The sequence below is a fragment of the Anopheles funestus genome (assembly GCF_943734845.2).
Source record: "Anopheles funestus chromosome X unlocalized genomic scaffold, idAnoFuneDA-416_04 X_unloc_34, whole genome shotgun sequence".
In the NCBI taxonomy this organism is placed as follows: Eukaryota; Metazoa; Arthropoda; class Insecta; order Diptera; family Culicidae; genus Anopheles; species Anopheles funestus.
In genome coordinates this window covers 207,501-227,500 of record NW_026045159.1, presented here as the reverse complement: position 1 = coordinate 227,500, position 20,000 = coordinate 207,501, and the positions used below count along the sequence as shown (strand labels likewise).

Below are 20,000 nucleotides of genomic sequence, written 5' to 3'. Positions count from 1 at the left end.
CACACACACGGATTGGGCAATTTACGGTCATTTTTGAATCAACGATGGCCCCCCCGAGCACGTTGTCCGAATATCACTCCAATAAGGACAACGAGTTCCGCTCGGCATCGTTTTGATTCGATCTCTCAACAACAACTCCCGGTCGACTTGGTCGACTTGGACCCACGATGTCTCCCCCCGAGCATGTCGAGCCAACTGCACCACTATTGTATTGGACAACATGTTCCCCTCGGGCATCGATGGGTTAATCATGCACCACTATTATAAAACCCTTTGACGTTTTCCCCCAAGCACGTTGATCCAGTATTACGACGGATACGGTCAACGAAATCTTGGACATCAAAGAGGTTTTCGATTGAATTTCCCCATGTTTCACAACGTACTCTTAGCGGTATCCTACGATACGTCTCACTCTATTTGTGTGTGTGCGCGTTTACGTGCGTGCGATTTATGCGGTTCACCCCTTTACTTTCAGCGCCCTGCGGTCCCAACAAAGGTCCCGAGCACGCCATTATGCACAGTGTGGAAGCGTGTTTCCCCCACGACACTAGACGGGCTGCTCGCCATAGTGTTCTATTGTGGCACGCTCCACCCTGAAGTTTGGTTTGTTGTATATCAAGGAATTGATAGGCACTCAAGAATGTGTGCATCGGCCGGGTTTAATCGTCCGACGCGCAATATGCGTTCAACTTATCGGTGTTCATGTGTCCTGCAGTTCACATTGTGACGCGCATTTAGCTGCGGTCTTCATCGATCCATGAGCCGAGTGATCCCCTGCCTAGGGTTTTATAGTAAGGTTCCCAATGTAACACAATCCCGGTGGTACGTCCAAAGACTAACTTTCTGACTAAGTTGTCTTTATTACCCAATAGTCCCAGGCCTTGTGACTTGTGGCTCATGTCTACGCCCATGGCCACCATTCGCTAAGATAGTTTTGAAGTCACTTTGAAGGCCCAGGAACAACTCTCTTAGCACATCGGTTAACCTGACGCCGCAGTCAACTCATGTGCTTGGATCGGATCGAGCTATTGAGTATTGGGCCTGCATACTCGCTCATCCGTATCCTTTGCGTACCGCCCCATGGCCCCGTCCTTAGAGTTAATGACTAATAGGCTTAACTCTTGTTTGTCTGCACCACAGTTCCCGTTCGTTCCGTGCCGTAGCCGGATACGTATTGCACAGTAGTAGACACCGTAATCTGACGTATCTAACACACCACTATTGTAACTCGTCGTCCAAGGACCTTTCAAGTGCCTGATGGCCAGGGGAGCTCTTACACGGCACGGAGACACAGTGATGCTCGCCCATCAAAGTGTACCACGATCGAGTTTGCTTAAGTGTCTGGGTACCTACACACCAGACACAATGCAATGGCCATGGATCCACACAAGGCACATCACATGCAGAAATATTCACCAGATTATGACACATACCACACTCTTGTAACTCGTCGTCGAAGGGGCGTTCAAAGTGCCTTACGGCTAGGGGAGATCTAGCACGGCACGGAGACACAGTGATGGTTGCCCATCAAAGTGTACAACGATCGAGTTTGCTTTCCGCGCAAGCGTTCTAAGTGTCTGGGTATCTAAGCACCAGACACAATGCAATGGCCACGGATCCACACAAGGCACATCACATGCAGAAAGCTTCACCAGATTCTGACACATACCACACACATGCAACTCGTCGTCGAAGGGGCGTTCAAGTGCCTTACGGCTAGGGGAGATCTAGCTCGGCACGGAGACACAGTGATGGTCACCCATCAAAGTGTACAACGAACGAGTTGGCTTTCAACAAATTCTGACACATAGCAAGCGAGCGACCGAGCTACACCGAAGGCAGCCCATGGTTGGTCACTCGCGGACGATCATCAGTAATGATCCTTCCGCAGGTTCACCTACGGAAACCTTGTTACGACTTTTACTTCCTCTAAATCATCAAGTTCGGTCAACTTCAGCCATGCCAGCTGCAGCTCACGAAGGAACCGCGGAAGGTAAGCCTCCAGAAACCTCACTAAATAATCCATCGGTAGTAGCGACGGGCGGTGTGTACAAAGGGCAGGGACGTAATCAGCACTAGCTAATGACTAGTGCTTACTAGAAATTCCAGGTTCATGGGGACCGTTGCAGTCCCCAATCCCGACTAGATGGGCATTTTAGTGATTTCCCGTTCCTCTCGGAATGGGGGCGCCTATTGGCGAGAACACGCTGCGACCCACATTGTAGCACGCGTGCAGCCCAGAACATCTAAGGGCATCACGGACCTGTTATCGCTCATTCTCAGCTTGCTAAACACAAGTTGTCCCGCTAAGCAGGGCAAACGTAGCCGACGACCGCCCGTGAAGGCGCCGCCCGGCTGTAACGTCAGGTGCGCCCGGAGGCGCACTGCTGACAGCGTTCTAGTTAGCATGTTTGAGTCACGTTCGTTATCGGAATTAACCAGACAAATCATTCCACGAACTAAGAACGGCCATGCACCACTACCCTTAAATTTGAGAAAGAGCTATCAATCTGTCTTACCTCGATAAGTTTGGACCTGGTAAATTTTCCCGTGTTGAGTCAAATTAAGCCGCAAGCTCCACTTCTTGTGGTGCCCTTCCGTCAATTCCTTTAAGTTTCAACTTTGCAACCATACTTCCCCCGGAACCCGATTTTGGTTTCCCGGAAGCGACTGAGAGCACCGAATAGGGGTAGCGTCTCCCAATTGCTAATTGGCATCGTTTACGGTTAGAACTAGGGCGGTATCTAATCGCCTTCGATCCTCTAACTTTCGTTCTTGATTAAAGAAAGCATCCATGGCAAACGCTTTCGCTTCAGTTGGTCCTACGACGGTCTACGAATTTCACCTCTCGCGCCGTAATACCAATGCCCCCAACTACTTCTGTTAATCATTACCTCTAGGTTTCTGACAAACCAACGAAATCGTATAAACCGAGGTCATATTCCATTATTCCATGCAAGATTATTCTCGGCCAACGCCAACCCCACGGGGGGGCCGGACGCTTTGTCTTAGCCTGCTTTGAGCACTCTAATTTGTTCAAGGTAAATGTGAGTATCTTGAGCACCATGAGGAGCCCGTGCCGGAGTTAACCGGTAGCACGGTACTCGTTCACAGAGTAACGCCCAAGTACACCATTGTGAGTCGCAGCCGTGAGCGCGCGCACGAACGGCCCCGGCGTGTAACCGGGCGCCCGTGGCGGTCACGTGTCTGGACGGGCAATCAACTTCGAACGTTTTAACCGCAACAACTTTAATATACGCTAGTGGAGCTGGAATTACCGCGGCTGCTGGCACCAGACTTGCCCTCCACTTGATCCTTGTTGAAGGATTTATACTCAACTCATTCCAATTATGGACCATCGTTAGAGAGGTCCATATTGTTATTTCTCGTCACTACCTCCCCGTACTGGGATTGGGTAATTTACGCGCCTGCTGCCTTCCTTGGATGTGGTAGCCATTTCTCAGGCTCCCTCTCCGGAATCGAACCCTGATTCCCCGTTACCCGTCGCAACCATGGTAGTCCTCTACACTACCATCAATAGTTGATAGGGCAGACATTTGAAAGATCTGTCGTCAGTCGACAAGCGACCATACGATCTGCGTCCTTATCCAGACTTCAACTCAAGCCGCCCGGAGGCGATTGGTTTAACTAATAAGTGCACCAGTTCAGCTACCCGCGAGGGCAACAGTCCCGGCATGTTGCATGTATTAGCTCTGGATTTTCCACAGTTATCCAAGTAACTAGTGGTAGGATGATCTTGTGAATTATAGCTGTTATACTGAGCCTTATGCGGTTTCACATTCATTTATGTTTGTACTTAGACATGCATGGCTTAACCTTTGAGACAAGCGTATATTACTGGTAGGATCAACCAGAATTCGTTCCACTACAGACACACACTCGCTTAGTGGGAAATAAATTTCCACACAACTCTCTCTCTCTAGAACCATATGGAATGGCTCTTTGGTGTTGGGTAAGGCACCAATTTGTTGGGGTGTAACGGTCACCACCAACTTTAAGTTTGTTAGGGCACAACGGAAACCACTAACTAAACTTTAGGAAACTAAATTTCCTCACACATTATCTCTCACCATATTAGCACTAGGTGCTATCCACGATTGTACAACGTTTCAACTCTTGAATCGACCGTAGGGCCGCGGAATTGCTTCCGGGCCCCTATTCTCGCTATTAATTGTTCATCTCTTTCAATACATCGAGTTCGTTCCATTGGGTAGTTCGCATGGCGAACGTTTTGATGCAGCCCCCTGGGGGACCACGGCACTTTACACCGGGTATGGTGTATGCGCAACCTACAGATAACAATAAACCCCTTATGCGTGTGTAAACCGATGTTGGGCTGCTCAACATCTTTCATGGTTACATCACTTGCACCAGAACCCACGGTGCCGATTTGGTAATATGTTGTACATTTACTCTCAAGATGTACGCTTCGGCCCCTTATTCAGGGGCTCAAGCTATTACCAGCAAGAACAATCCTCATCCAGACTTGAACTCGAAACACCCGGAGGCGAACGGTTTAACTAATAAGTGCACCAGTCTTGAATCCATGCGTCGGTGGAAACAATGCCGGCGTGTTGCATGTATTAGCTCTGAACTTAGCGAGTGATTGCCTTGCAGCTGTCATACTGAGCGTAGAGCGTGATTATCGCTCACTTGAACCATGTTGAATGGCTCTTTGGTGTAGGGTAAGGCACCAATTTGTTGGGGCGTAACGGTCACCACCAACTTAAGACTTGCTTATAGGTATTTCAACGTTTTCAACTCTTAAATCGACCGTGTTTCATTATCATCTCTTCTTCTTATTAAATGCATCGAGTTCGTTCCATTGGGTAGTTCGCGTGGCGAACGGTTTGATGCAGCCCCCCGGGGGGGACCACGGCACTTTACACCGGGCATGGTGTATGCGCAACCTACAGATCACCAATATATTTGTGATCGATAATGCACACTTCTTACACGACTGACCAGTCGACAGCGCTGCCTTCCTATTATGCGTGTGTAAACCGATGTTGGGCTGCTCAACATCTTTCACGGTTACATCACTTGCACCCGAACCCATGGTGCCGATTTGGTAATATGTTGTACATGGTCTCAAGATGTACGCTTCGACCCCTTATTCAGGGGCTCAAGCTATTACCAGCAAGAACAATCCTCATCCAGACTTGAACTCGAAACACCCGGAGGCGAACGGTTTAACTAATAAGTGCACCAGTCTTGAATCCATGCGTCGGTGGAAACAATGCCGGCATGTTGCATGTATTAGCTCTGAACATAGCGAGTGATTGCCTTGTAGCTGTCGAACTGAGCGTAGAATGTGATTATCGCTCACTTGAAAGGGTCAAGCCCTTTCGAGTCGTCCGGTTTTTACGCCAGACGACTCGGTTCACCATCTTTCGGGAAGGGACCGTCTCGGTCGCAAGCTGCTCCGGTCCCTAAACAACCTGCGACAAATGATAGGAAATGCCGACATCAACACGTGTTCAGTTTGGTTTATCGCTCATAGGTCTTTTTGACCATCGATCCCTGATTATAACTCTCAATTAAACAGTCAGGAGAGTAAGGCATGCCCATCGATATCTCATCGACAGGCGATACCGCAAGAACGGCCAACGACACATCAGGTGATCGATTATTGCTACGACTTTTGCTTAATCGTTTCCACTCCTTAGAGAAAGAAACCCCCGGGGACCGTCTCGGTCGCAAGCTGCTCCGGTCCCTAAACAACCTGCGACAAATGATAGGAAATGCCGACATCAATACGTGTTCAGTTTGGTTTATCGCTCATTGGTCTGTTTGACCATCGATCCCTGATTAAACTCTCAGTAATCCAGTCGGGAGAGTAAGGCATGCCCATCGATATCTCATCGACAGGCGATACCGCTTGAACGGCCAACGACACATCAGAGGATCGTATCTTGCTACAACTTTTGCTTAATCGTTTCTTCTCCTTGGAGAAAGAAACCCCCGGGGACCGTCTCGGCCGCAAGCTGCTCCGGTCCCTAAACAACCTGCGGCATCAAATGATAGGAAAAGCCGACATCAATACGTGTTCAGTTTGGTTTATCGCTCATTGGTCTTGTTTGACCATCGATCCCTGATTAATACTCTCAATTAGAAGGTCGGTAGAGTAAGGCATGCCCATCGATATCTCATCGACAGGCGATACCGCATGAACGGCCAACGACACATCAGAGGATCGTATCTTGCTACAACTCTTGCTTAATAGTTTCCACTCCTTGGAGAAAGAAACCCCCGGGGACCGTCTCGGCCGCAAGTTGCTCCGGTCCCTAAACAACCTGCGGCATCAAATGATAGGAAAAGCCGACATCAATACGTGTTCAGTTTGGTTTATCGCTCATAGGTCTGTTTGACCATCGATCCTAGAATTCAACTTTCGAGTAAGGCATGCCCGTCGATATCTCATCTATAGGCGATGCCGGTAGAACGGCCAACGACACACATCTAGGATCGCATTTACTCTTCCTTGGATGGATAACCAATACCCTAGGACCGTTTCATCGCGAGCTGCTCCGGTCCTCAAACAACTCGCGAACCACCGATAGGATGATATTAGGAATGGCCGACTTTCATCCTTTAACTCTCAGTTCTGCTTACCAAAACATAGGTACTTGGACCTTAAAGACCACTATTTGTTCCCCGATCGGGGGCAATCGCAACGTCTATCCATCATCAACATCGTTTCACTCATTCCGAACCACCAAATTGGACAGACAGTACCATAATCATCAACCGATTGCTTCAACTTCGCAAATTGTATGGTAAGTTCTACTAATTTCACATCTTACCATCGACTAATAGTGCATAAATCCACTTGGAAATCACTTTTCCTTGGTCCTCGGACCTTCTACGACAACGTCCAACAAATATCCGAAGTCGTTTCCCAACTTAGACCAAGCATTTCGTATCTTTACTTCTAATCGATTTTTTCTCGCATAATTGACGATCAAAATCTAAAAACCACATTTTGAGCCAGAAGCAGTCGTCCGATCGTCCTGGGGGTAGTCTCAATCGATTTAGAAGGGTCCAATTCATAAAGATACATACTCAGTCAAAATCATGCTTCTGGCTCACCTACCCCCTATATAGTAAACGAAAGCGTACAGGCGTGGAAAACGTGCCATTTTTCTCCATCACGGACTTTTTTTTTCTCGTTGCACCGACTCTAGTAAAAAAGTGAAATTTTTTACTAGTTACCAACTTTTGCAAATTATCATCGGATATCACTTTTTATGGTCTATAGTAAGTTCTTATCACGTTTTAGTAGTTTTTGAAAAAAAAATTTTTTTGAACTTTTCAAAATTTTTCAAAACAAAGTTTTTGTAGGCGGTTTTGTGTATGGAGGGTTACTAGTCTCGGGGTCACTGTTTGACCGAAAAACCACTATATATCATTCGAAAGGTAATTTCAAGGGCTACAAAAAATTGTTCTACGGCACCCCCCTCTGACGTCTAGTATTCGAGTTATTGGCCAAAAACCATCACTTGAGCGATTTTTCGTTCAGGGTACCCGACTCTAGTAAAAAAGTGAAATTTTTCTCGATTGACCAAGTGTTGCAAATGACCATCGGATTTCACTTTTTATGGTCTATAGTGAGTTCTGATCACGATTTGGTACTTTTTGAAAAAATTTTTTTGACGCACTTTTCAAAATTTTGCAAAACCAAAACTTTTTAGGCGGTTTTGTGTATGGAGGGTTACTAGTCTCGGGGTCACTGTTTGACCAAAAAACCACTATATATCATTCGAAAGGTAATTTCAAGGGCTACAAAAAATTGTTCTACGGCACCCCCCTCCGACGTCTAGTATTCGAGTTATTGACCAAAAACCGCAACTATAGCGGTTTTTCGTACAGGGTACCCGACTCTAGTAAAATGATGCGATTTTTACTAGTCTAGGAACTTTTTGGTCAAAAAATCAAGTATATGTCATTCGATAGATAATTTCAAGGGCTACCAAAAATTGTTCCACGACACCCCCCTGCGACGTCTAGTATTCGAGTTATTAGCCAAAAACCGCAACTTAAGCGGTTTTTCGTCCAGGGTACCCGACTCTAGTAAAATGATGCGATTTTTACTAGTCTAGGGAACTTTTTGGCCAAAAATCAAGTATATGTCATTCGATAGATAATTTCAAGGGCTACCAAAAATTGTTCCACGACACCCCCCTGCGACGTCTAGTATTCGAGTTATTAGCCAAAAACCGCAACTTAAGCGGTTTTTCGTCCAGGGTACCCGACTCTAGTAAAATGATGCGATTTTTACTAGTCTAGGGAACTTTTTGGCCAAAAATCAAGTATATGTCATTCGATAGATAATTTCAAGGGCTACCAAAAATTGTTCCACGACACCCCCCTGCGACGTCTAGTATTCGAGTTATTAGCCAAAAACCGCAATTATAGCGGTTTTTCGTCCAGGGTACCCGACTCTAGTAAAATGATGCGATTTTTACTAGTCTAGGAACTTTTTGGTCAAAAAATCAAGTATATGTCATTCGATAGATAATTTCAAGGGCTACCAAAAATTGTTCCACGACACCCCCCTGCGACGTCTAGTATTCGAGTTATGGGCCAAAAACCATTCATACTTGAGCATTTTGCTCATTTTGCCTGTACGGGTACCGGGGACTAGTAAAATCAGGCCAATTTTACTAGAGTAGGGGTCCTTTTTGGTCAAAAAAACAACTTTTGCTCGTTCGATAGGGAATCGATAGGGCAACAAAAAATCGTTCTACGACCCCCCCTTCCGATGTCTAGTATTCGAGTTATGGGCCAAAAACAGTTTATAGCTAATTTTTCACTCGATTTTTCACCAAGTATCGCACATTACTCCGGTTCTATACATTGGATCGTCAATCTTTAAGATTTTATGGGTAGTTCCAACTGTTTGCTACATTTCATCCATACATCACCAACCGATTCAATGTCTGTGCTAGAAGTTATTAGAGGAATAAAAAAATTTACCCTTGGCTTTGGACCGTACAAGTTTACCCATTTTTGGCCCGTATTTGCCCCATAGCTCCGCCGGTATCCAAGATATCGCCACACTTTCTTCTGGCCATGGCTAGATGGCACTTGTGGCTAGATTTCTTCCATGCACCACTAATCGCTACCATGTCTGTGGCCGGAGCTATTCACGAAAGCGTCTCGCGCACTTGGTCGGATTTTTGGTCCAACTTGCACCATTTTTGGCCCGTATTTGCACCATAGCTCCGCCGGTATCCAAGATATGGCCACACTTTCTTCTGGCCATGGGTAGATGGCACTTGTGGCTAGATTTCTTCCATGCACCACTAATCGCTACCATGTCTGTGGCCGGAGCTATTCGACGAACAACCATCGCATTTACCTAGGTACTTTTTCGGATTTTTGGTCCAACTTGCACCATTTTTGGCCCATATTTGCCCCATAGCTCCGCCGGTATCCAAGATAGCGCCACACTTTCTTCTGGCCATGGGTAGATGGCACTTGTGGCTAGATTTCTTCCATGCACCACTAATCGCTACCATGTCTGTGGCCGGAGCTATTCACGAAAGCGCCTCGCGCACTTGGTCGGATTTTTGGTCCAACTTGCACCATTTTTGGCCCATATTTGCCCCATAGCTCCGCCGGTATCCAAGATATGGCCACACTTTCTTCTGGCCATGGGTAGATGGCACTTGTGGCTAGATTTCTTCCATGCACCACTAATCGCTACCATGTCTGTGGCCGGAGCTATTCGACGAACAACCATCGCATTTACCTAGGTACTTTTTCGGATTTTTGGTCCAACTTGCACCATTTTTGGCCCATATTTGCCCCATAGCTCCGCCGGTATCCAAGATATGGCCACACTTTCTTCTGGCCATGGGTAGATGGCACTTGTGGCTAGATTTCTTCCATGCACCACTAATCGCTACCATGTCTGTGGCCGGAGCTATTCACGAAAGCGCCTCGCGCACTTGGTCGGATTTTTGGTCCAACTTGCACCATTTTTGGCCCATATTTGCCCCATAGCTCCGCCGGTATCCAAGATATGGCCACACTTTCTTCTGGCCATGGGTAGATGGCACTTGTGGCTAGATTTCTTCCATGCACCACTAATCGCTACCATGTCTGTGGCCGGAGCTATTCACGAAAGCGTCTCGCGCACTTGGTCGGATTTTTGGTCCAACTTGCACCATTTTTGGCCCGTATTTGCACCATAGCTCCGCCGGTATCCAAGATATGGCCACACTTTCTTCTGGCCATGGGTAGATGGCACTTGTGGCTAGATTTCTTCCATGCACCACTAATCGCTACCATGTCTGTGGCCGGAGCTATTCGACGAACAACCATCGCATTTACCTAGGTACTTTTTCGGATTTTTGGTCCAACTTGCACCATTTTTGGCCCATATTTGCCCCATAGCTCCGCCGGTATCCAAGATATGGCCACACTTTCTTCTGGCCATGGGTAGATGGCACTTGTGGCTAGATTTCTTCCATGCACCACTAATCGCTACCATGTCTGTGGCCGGAGCTATTCGACGAACAACCATCGCATTTACCTAGGTACTTTTTCGGATTTTTGGTCCAACTTGCACCATTTTTGGCCCATATTTGCCCCATAGCTCCGCCGGTATCCAAGATAGCGCCACACTTTCTTCTGGCCATGGGTAGATGGCACTTGTGGCTAGATTTCTTCCATGCACCACTAATCGCTACCATGTCTGTGGCCGGAGCTATTCACGAAAGCGCCTCGCGCACTTGGTCGGATTTTTGGTCCAACTTGCACCATTTTTGGCCCATATTTGCCCCATAGCTCCGCCGGTATCCAAGATATGGCCACACTTTCTTCTGGCCATGGGTAGATGGCACTTGTGGCTAGATTTCTTCCATGCACCACTAATCGCTACCATGTCTGTGGCCGGAGCTATTCGACGAACAACCATCGCATTTACCTAGGTACTTTTTCGGATTTTTGGTCCAACTTGCACCATTTTTGGCCCATATTTGCCCCATAGCTCCGCCGGTATCCAAGATATGGCCACACTTTCTTCTGGCCATGGGTAGATGGCACTTGTGGCTAGATTTCTTCCATGCACCACTAATCGCTACCATGTCTGTGGCCGGAGCTATTCACGAAAGCGCCTCGCGCACTTGGTCGGATTTTTGGTCCAACTTGCACCATTTTTGGCCCATATTTGCCCCATAGCTCCGCCGGTATCCAAGATATGGCCACACTTTCTTCTGGCCATGGGTAGATGGCACTTGTGGCTAGATTTCTTCCATGCACCACTAATCGCTACCATGTCTGTGGCCGGAGCTATTCACGAAAGCGTCTCGCGCACTTGGTCGGATTTTTGGTCCAACTTGCACCATTTTTGGCCCGTATTTGCACCATAGCTCCGCCGGTATCCAAGATATGGCCACACTTTCTTCTGGCCATGGGTAGATGGCACTTGTGGCTAGATTTCTTCCATGCACCACTAATCGCTACCATGTCTGTGGCCGGAGCTATTCGACGAACAACCATCGCATTTACCTAGGTACTTTTTCGGATTTTTGGTCCAACTTGCACCATTTTTGGCCCATATTTGCCCCATAGCTCCGCCGGTATCCAAGATATGGCCACACTTTCTTCTGGCCATGGGTAGATGGCACTTGTGGCTAGATTTCTTCCATGCACCACTAATCGCTACCATGTCTGTGGCCGGAGCTATTCGACGAACAACCATCGCATTTACCTAGGTACTTTTTCGGATTTTTGGTCCAACTTGCACCATTTTTGGCCCATATTTGCCCCATAGCTCCGCCGGTATCCAAGATAGCGCCACACTTTCTTCTGGCCATGGGTAGATGGCACTTGTGGCTAGATTTCTTCCATGCACCACTAATCGCTACCATGTCTGTGGCCGGAGCTATTCACGAAAGCGCCTCGCGCACTTGGTCGGATTTTTGGTCCAACTTGCACCATTTTTGGCCCATATTTGCCCCATAGCTCCGCCGGTATCCAAGATATGGCCACACTTTCTTCTGGCCATGGGTAGATGGCACTTGTGGCTAGATTTCTTCCATGCACCACTAATCGCTACCATGTCTGTGGCCGGAGCTATTCGACGAACAACCATCGCATTTACCTAGGTACTTTTTCGGATTTTTGGTCCAACTTGCACCATTTTTGGCCCGTATTTGCCCCATAGCTCCGCCGGTATCCAAGATATGGCCACACTTTCTTCTGGCCATGGCTAGATGGCACTTGTGGCTAGATTTCTTCCATGCACCACTAATCGCTACCATGTCTGTGGCCGGAGCTATTCACGAAAGCGCCTTGCGCACTTGGTCGGATTTTTGGTCCAACTTGCACCATTTTTGGCCCATATTTGCCCCATAGCTCCGCCGGTATCCAAGATATGGCCACACTTTCTTCTGGCCATGGGTAGATGGCACTTGTGGCTAGATTTCTTCCATGCACCACTAATCGCTACCATGTCTGTGGCCGGAGCTATTCGACGAACAACCATCGCATTTACCTAGGTACTTTTTCGGATTTTTGGTCCAACTTGCACCATTTTTGGCCCATATTTGCCCCATAGCTCCGCCGGTATCCAAGATATCGCCACACTTTCTTCTGGCCATGGGTAGATGGCACTTGTGGCTAGATTTCTTCCATGCACCACTAATCGCTACCATGTCTGTGGCCGGAGCTATTCGACGAACAACCATCGCATTTACCTAGGTACTTTTTCGGATTTTTGGTCCAACTTGCACCATTTTTGGCCCGTATTTGCCCCATAGCTCCGCCGGTATCCAAGATATGGCCACACTTTCTTCTGGCCATGGGTAGATGGCACTTGTGGCTAAATTTCTTCCATGCACCACTAATCGCTACCATGTCTGTGGCCGGAGCTATTCACGAAAGCGCCTCGCGCACTTGGTCGGATTTTTGGTCCAACTTCACCATTTTTGGCCCATATTTGCACCATAGCTCCGCCGGTATCCAAGATATGGCCACACTTTCTTCTGGCCATGGGTAGATGGCACTTGTGGCTAGATTTCTTCCATGCACTACTAATCGCTACCATGTCTGTGGCCGGAGCTATTCGACGAACAACCATCGCATTCACCTTCTCGTTGCACTTCTTCGGGAATTTGGTGCAACCAAGTTTTCACTATAACTTGGTCATTTTCCGTCCATCGGACATGCGGTTTTGGGTGCGGTTTTGGGTGTCGATACTTGACACCGCACGCTACAATATGTTCCTCCACGACCATGTGGTCCGATGCTTCCAACAGGAGCTATTCGAGGATTACCGATTTTTCACCATTAAAAATGCTCAATTTTGCACCAACTTTTGCCTATAACTCAGGCTGTATCGATCGGATCTTCAATCTTGAAAAAGTTTTGGATAGGTGGCATCAAATGCTACATTTCGTTCTTCCACGTCAACTTTGTCCGATGTCTAGCAAAAAAGTTATTCGCGAACCAAGTCCAGAACCCATGCAATGGCTGCCCACATTGCATACATCACGGCGGTTAACTCTCGTTACTCTATACCGAGGACTTGGTACATTTTCAGGCATTCGTTGCTACTTCTCGGTTCATGATATTCGTTTACGGTCTTCACTAGGGCATTTGGTGCTCCTTATCGGTTCATGATATTCGTTTACGGTCTTCACTAGGGCATTTGGTGCTCCTTATCGGTTCATGATATTCGTTTACGGTCTTCACTAGGGCATTTGGTGCTCCTTCTCGGTTCATGATATTCGTTTACGGTCTTCACTAGGGCATTTGGTGCTCCTTATCGGTTCATGATATTCGTTTACGGTCTTCACTAGGGCATTTGGTGCTCCTTATCGGTTCATGATATTCGTTTACGGTCTTCACTAGGGCATTTGGTGCTCCTTATCGGTTCATGATATTCGTTTACGGTCTTCACTAGGGCATTTGGTGCTCCTTATCGGTTCATGATATTCGTTTACGGTCTTCACTAGGGCATTTGGTGCTCCTTATCGGTTCATGATATTCGTTTACGGTCTTCACTAGGGCATTTGGTACTGGGCTTCCCACTTTCTACTGATCGATCCATACTCACTTGCGTGCACCTAGCCTAGGAAGGTTTCCTATGGCTTCCCATCTTTCTACTGATCGATCCATACTCACTTGCGTGCACCTAGCCTAGGAAGGTTTCCTATGGCTTCCCATCTTTCTACTGATCGATCCATACTCACTTGCGTGCACCTAGCCTAGGAAGGTTTCCTATGGCTTCCCATCTTTCTACTGATCGATCCATACTCACTTGCGTGCACCTAGCCTAGGAAGGTTTCCTTGGGCTTCCCATCTTTCTACTGATCGATCCATACTCACTTGCGTGCACCTAGCCTAGGAAGGTTTCCTATGGCTTCCCATCTTTCTACTGATCGATCCATACTCACTTGCGTGCACCTAGCCTAGGAAGGTTTCCTATGGCTTCCCATCTTTCTACTGATCGATCCATACTCACTTGCGTGCACCTAGCCTAGGAAGGTTTCCTATGGCTTCCCATCTTTCTACTGATCGATCCATACTCACTTGCGTGCACCTAGCCTAGGAAGGTTTCCTATGGCTTCCCATCTTTCTACTGATCGATCCATACTCACTTGCGTGCACCTAGCCTAGGAAGGTTTCCTTGGGCTTCCCATCTTTCTACTGATCGATCCATACTCACTTGCGTGCACCTAGCCTAGGAAGGTTTCCTATGGCTTCCCATCTTTCTACTGATCGATCCATACTCACTTGCGTGCACCTAGCCTAGGAAGGTTTCCTATGGCTTCCCATCTTTCTACTGATCGATCCATACTCACTTGCGTGCACCTAGCCTAGGAAGGTTTCCTATGGCTTCCCATCTTTCTACTGATCGATCCATACTCACTTGCGTGCACCTAGCCTAGGAAGGTTTCCTATGGCTTCCCATCTTTCTACTGATCGATCCATACTCACTTGCGTGCACCTAGCCTAGGAAGGTTTCCTATGGCTTCCCATCTTTCTACTGATCGATCCATACTCACTTGCGTGCACCTAGCCTAGGAAGGTTTCCTTGGGCTTCCCATCTTTCTACTGATCGATCCATACTCACTTGCGTGCACCTAGCCTAGGAAGGTTTCCTTGGGCTTCCCATCTTTCTACTGATCGATCCATACTCACTTGCGTGCACCTAGCCTAGGAAGGTTTCCTATGGCTTCCCATCTTTCTACTGATCGATCCATACTCACTTGCGTGCACCTAGCCTAGGAAGGTTTCCTTGGGCTTCCCATCTTTCTACTGATCGATCCATACTCACTTGCGTGCACCTAGCCTAGGAAGGTTTCCTATGGCTTCCCATCTTTCTACTGATCGATCCATACTCACTTGCGTGCACCTAGCCTAGGAAGGTTTCCTATGGCTTCCCATCTTTCTACTGATCGATCCATACTCACTTGCGTGCACCTAGCCTAGGAAGGTTTCCTATGGCTTCCCATCTTTCTACTGATCGATCCATACTCACTTGCGTGCACCTAGCCTAGGAAGGTTTCCTATGGCTTCCCATCTTTCTACTGATCGATCCATACTCACTTGCGTGCACCTAGCCTAGGAAGGTTTCCTATGGCTTCCCATCTTTCTACTGATCGATCCATACTCACTTGCGTGCACCTAGCCTAGGAAGGTTTCCTATGGCTTCCCATCTTTCTACTGATCGATCCATACTCACTTGCGTGCACCTAGCCTAGGAAGGTTTCCTTGGGCTTCCCATCTTTCTACTGATCGATCCATACTCACTTGCGTGCACCTAGCCTAGGAAGGTTTCCTATGGCTTCCCATCTTTCTACTGATCGATCCATACTCACTTGCGTGCACCTAGCCTAGGAAGGTTTCCTATGGCTTCCCATCTTTCTACTGATCGATCCATACTCACTTGCGTGCACCTAGCCTAGGAAGGTTTCCTATGGCTTCCCATCTTTCTACTGATCGATCCATACTCACTTGCGTGCACCTAGCCTAGGAAGGTTTCCTATGGCTTCCCATCTTTCTACTGATCGATCCATACTCACTTGCGTGCACCTAGCCTAGGAAGGTTTCCTATGGCTTCCCATCTTTCTACTGATCGATCCATACTCACTTGCGTGCACCTAGCCTAGGAAGGTTTCCTTGGGCTTCCCATCTTTCTACTGATCGATCCATACTCACTTGCGTGCACCTAGCCTAGGAAGGTTTCCTATGGCTTCCCATCTTTCTACTGATCGATCCATACTCACTTGCGTGCACCTAGCCTAGGAAGGTTTCCTTGGGCTTCCCATCTTTCTACTGATCGATCCATACTCACTTGCGTGCACCTAGCCTAGGAAGGTTTCCTATGGCTTCCCATCTTTCTACTGATCGATCCATACTCACTTGCGTGCACCTAGCCTAGGAAGGTTTCCTATGGCTTCCCATCTTTCTACTGATCGATCCATACTCACTTGCGTGCACCTAGCCTAGGAAGGTTTCCTATGGCTTCCCATCTTTCTACTGATCGATCCATACTCACTTGCGTGCACCTAGCCTAGGAAGGTTTCCTATGGCTTCCCATCTTTCTACTGATCGATCCATACTCACTTGCGTGCACCTAGCCTAGGAAGGTTTCCTATGGCTTCCCATCTTTCTACTGATCGATCCATACTCACTTGCGTGCACCTAGCCTAGGAAGGTTTCCTTGGGCTTCCCATCTTTCTACTGATCGATCCATACTCACTTGCGTGCACCTAGCCTAGGAAGGTTTCCTTGGGCTTCCCATCTTTCTACTGATCGATCCATACTCACTTGCGTGCACCTAGCCTAGGAAGGTTTCCTATGGCTTCCCATCTTTCTACTGATCGATCCATACTCACTTGCGTGCACCTAGCCTAGGAAGGTTTCCTTGGGCTTCCCATCTTTCTACTGATCGATCCATACTCACTTGCGTGCACCTAGCCTAGGAAGGTTTCCTATGGCTTCCCATCTTTCTACTGATCGATCCATACTCACTTGCGTGCACCTAGCCTAGGAAGGTTTCCTATGGCTTCCCATCTTTCTACTGATCGATCCATACTCACTTGCGTGCACCTAGCCTAGGAAGGTTTCCTATGGCTTCCCATCTTTCTACTGATCGATCCATACTCACTTGCGTGCACCTAGCCTAGGAAGGTTTCCTATGGCTTCCCATCTTTCTACTGATCGATCCATACTCACTTGCGTGCACCTAGCCTAGGAAGGTTTCCTATGGCTTCCCATCTTTCTACTGATCGATCCATACTCACTTGCGTGCACCTAGCCTAGGAAGGTTTCCTTGGGCTTCCCATCTTTCTACTGATCGATCCATACTCACTTGCGTGCACCTAGCCTAGGAAGGTTTCCTTGGGCTTCCCATCTTTCTACTGATCGATCCATACTCACTTGCGTGCACCTAGCCTAGGAAGGTTTCCTATGGCTTCCCATCTTTCTACTGATCGATCCATACTCACTTGCGTGCACCTAGCCTAGGAAGGTTTCCTATGGCTTCCCATCTTTCTACTGATCGATCCATACTCACTTGCGTGCACCTAGCCTAGGAAGGTTTCCTATGGCTTCCCATCTTTCTACTGATCGATCCATACTCACTTGCGTGCACCTAGCCTAGGAAGGTTTCCTATGGCTTCCCATCTTTCTACTGATCGATCCATACTCACTTGCGTGCACCTAGCCTAGGAAGGTTTCCTATGGCTTCCCATCTTTCTACTGATCGATCCATACTCACTTGCGTGCACCTAGCCTAGGAAGGTTTCCTTGGGCTTCCCATCTTTCTACTGATCGATCCATACTCACTTGCGTGCACCTAGCCTAGGAAGGTTTCCTTGGGCTTCCCATCTTTCTACTGATCGATCCATACTCACTTGCGTGCACCTAGCCTAGGAAGGTTTCCTATGGCTTCCCATCTTTCTACTGATCGATCCATACTCACTTGCGTGCACCTAGCCTAGGAAGGTTTCCTTGGGCTTCCCATCTTTCTACTGATCGATCCATACTCACTTGCGTGCACCTAGCCTAGGAAGGTTTCCTATGGCTTCCCATCTTTCTACTGATCGATCCATACTCACTTGCGTGCACCTAGCCTAGGAAGGTTTCCTATGGCTTCCCATCTTTCTACTGATCGATCCATACTCACTTGCGTGCACCTAGCCTAGGAAGGTTTCCCTTTGGTACCGACTTCCATCTACGCACTCGATATAACCTAGGTACTTGGTACCGATGATGGTTAACACTCAAGCATTTCTTGCATCCTGCGTGCAAGGTACCAATTTTCACTTCTCAGGTGCGTTTATGAGCCCGCATTAATCCAATATCGCTCTGATGGCCTTTCTTATTATTTCATCCGATAGCCCTTGCCAAAAGCTACCAAAAGTTCCTCCACGGCCATGTGCTCCGACGCTTAGTTTAGGAAATATTCGAAAAAATTCAAAATAGGAAGCATTTTCTTATTGGAAAATCACCTTAAATCGATGGCCATTTTTTGGGCAAAAACTTTAACGTCTTCCCGACTTTGCGGGAATTGCGAATTTTAGGCACCCAGAGAAAATCTTTTACTTTAAGGGGGCGGCCGCGAAGTTGCCCAAAGTCTCGGACACAAAAATTCTCAAGTTCCCCACTCTAGTAAATCGCCCTATGAGTATCTCCTGGCCCGCGAGCTCTGCGAGCGGGCCAGCTTCGGCGATTTTTGCCTTTTCGCCTAGGCGGTTCTTCTACGAAATTGGTCCACAGCTTTTGCTCAGAAAGCTAGCATTTGTTGCAACAGTTAGGTACTTGGTACCACATTTTGGTATCCATTTGGGCATTTGTGGCAACTACTCGGTACTTTGGCCCACATTTCGCTCTACTCGGGCTTCTATGGTGGTACTTGTCGGTACTTCTGGCCAACTTAGGCCAATTGGGTGCAACTTGTGGGTACTCTGTGGGTACTTTAGGGCATATTGTGTCTTTCGGGTGAACCTTCGCGATACTTCATGGGTACTGATGGCCAACTTAGGAACATTCAGTGCAACCTTTGGGCCTAAGGAAATTTGTCCAACTCTTTGGACTTAGAAAATTTTCTGGACTTAGAAAATTTTTTGGACTTGTAAAAATTTTCAAATGTTCAATTTGGCCCACATTTCGCTCTACTCGGGCCTCTATGGTGCTACTTGGCGGTACTTTTGGCCAACTTAGGCCAATTGGGTGCTCTTTGTGGGTACTCTATCGGTACTTTTGGCCATGTTAGGCCCACTCGGTGCTATTTGTGGGTACTCTATCGGTACTTTTGGCCAACTTAGGCCAACTCAGTGCTTCTTGTGGGTACTCTATCGGTACTTTTGGCCATGTTAGGCCCATTGGGTGCTATTTGTGGGTACTCTATCGGTACTTTTGGCCAACTTAGGCCAATTGGGTGCTGCTTATGGGTACTCTATCGGTACTTTTGGCCAACTTAGGCCAATTGGGTGCTCTTTGTGGGTGCTCTATCGGTACTTTTGGCCAACTTAGGCCCATTCGGTGCTATTTGTGGGTACTCTATCGGTACTTTTGGCCAACTTAGGCCAACTCAGTGCTTCTTGTGGGTACTCTATCGGTACTTTTGGCCAACTTAGGCCCATGGGGTGCTATTTGTGGGTACTCTATCGGTACTTTTGGCCAACTTAGGCCAACTCAGTGCTTCTTGTGGGTACTCTATCGGTACTTTTGGCCAACTTAGGCCCATTCGGTGCTATTTGTGGGTACTCTATCGGTACTTTTGGCCAACTTAGGCCAACTCAGTGCTACTTGTGGGTACTCTATCGGTACTTTTGGCCAACTTAGGCCAATGGGGTGCTATATGTGGGTGCTCTATCGGTACTTTTGGCCATGTTAGGCCCATTCGGTGCTATATGTGGGTGCTCTATCGGTACTTTTGGCCATGTTAGGCCCACTCGGTGCTATTTGTGGGTACTCTATCGGTACTTTTGGCCAACTTAGGCCCATGGGGT

General features: G+C 47.7%; 1 non-coding gene across 1 annotated transcript; it reads right to left on the bottom strand.

Moving 5' to 3' along the window:
• Positions 1-628: 628 nt before the first annotated feature.
• On the bottom strand, positions 629-786 carry LOC125773450 (5.8S ribosomal RNA). The gene has a single exon (XR_007420113.1). It is a non-coding gene; the product is annotated as a 5.8S ribosomal RNA (ribosomal RNA).
• Between the last annotated feature and the right edge of the window lie 19,214 nt (positions 787-20,000).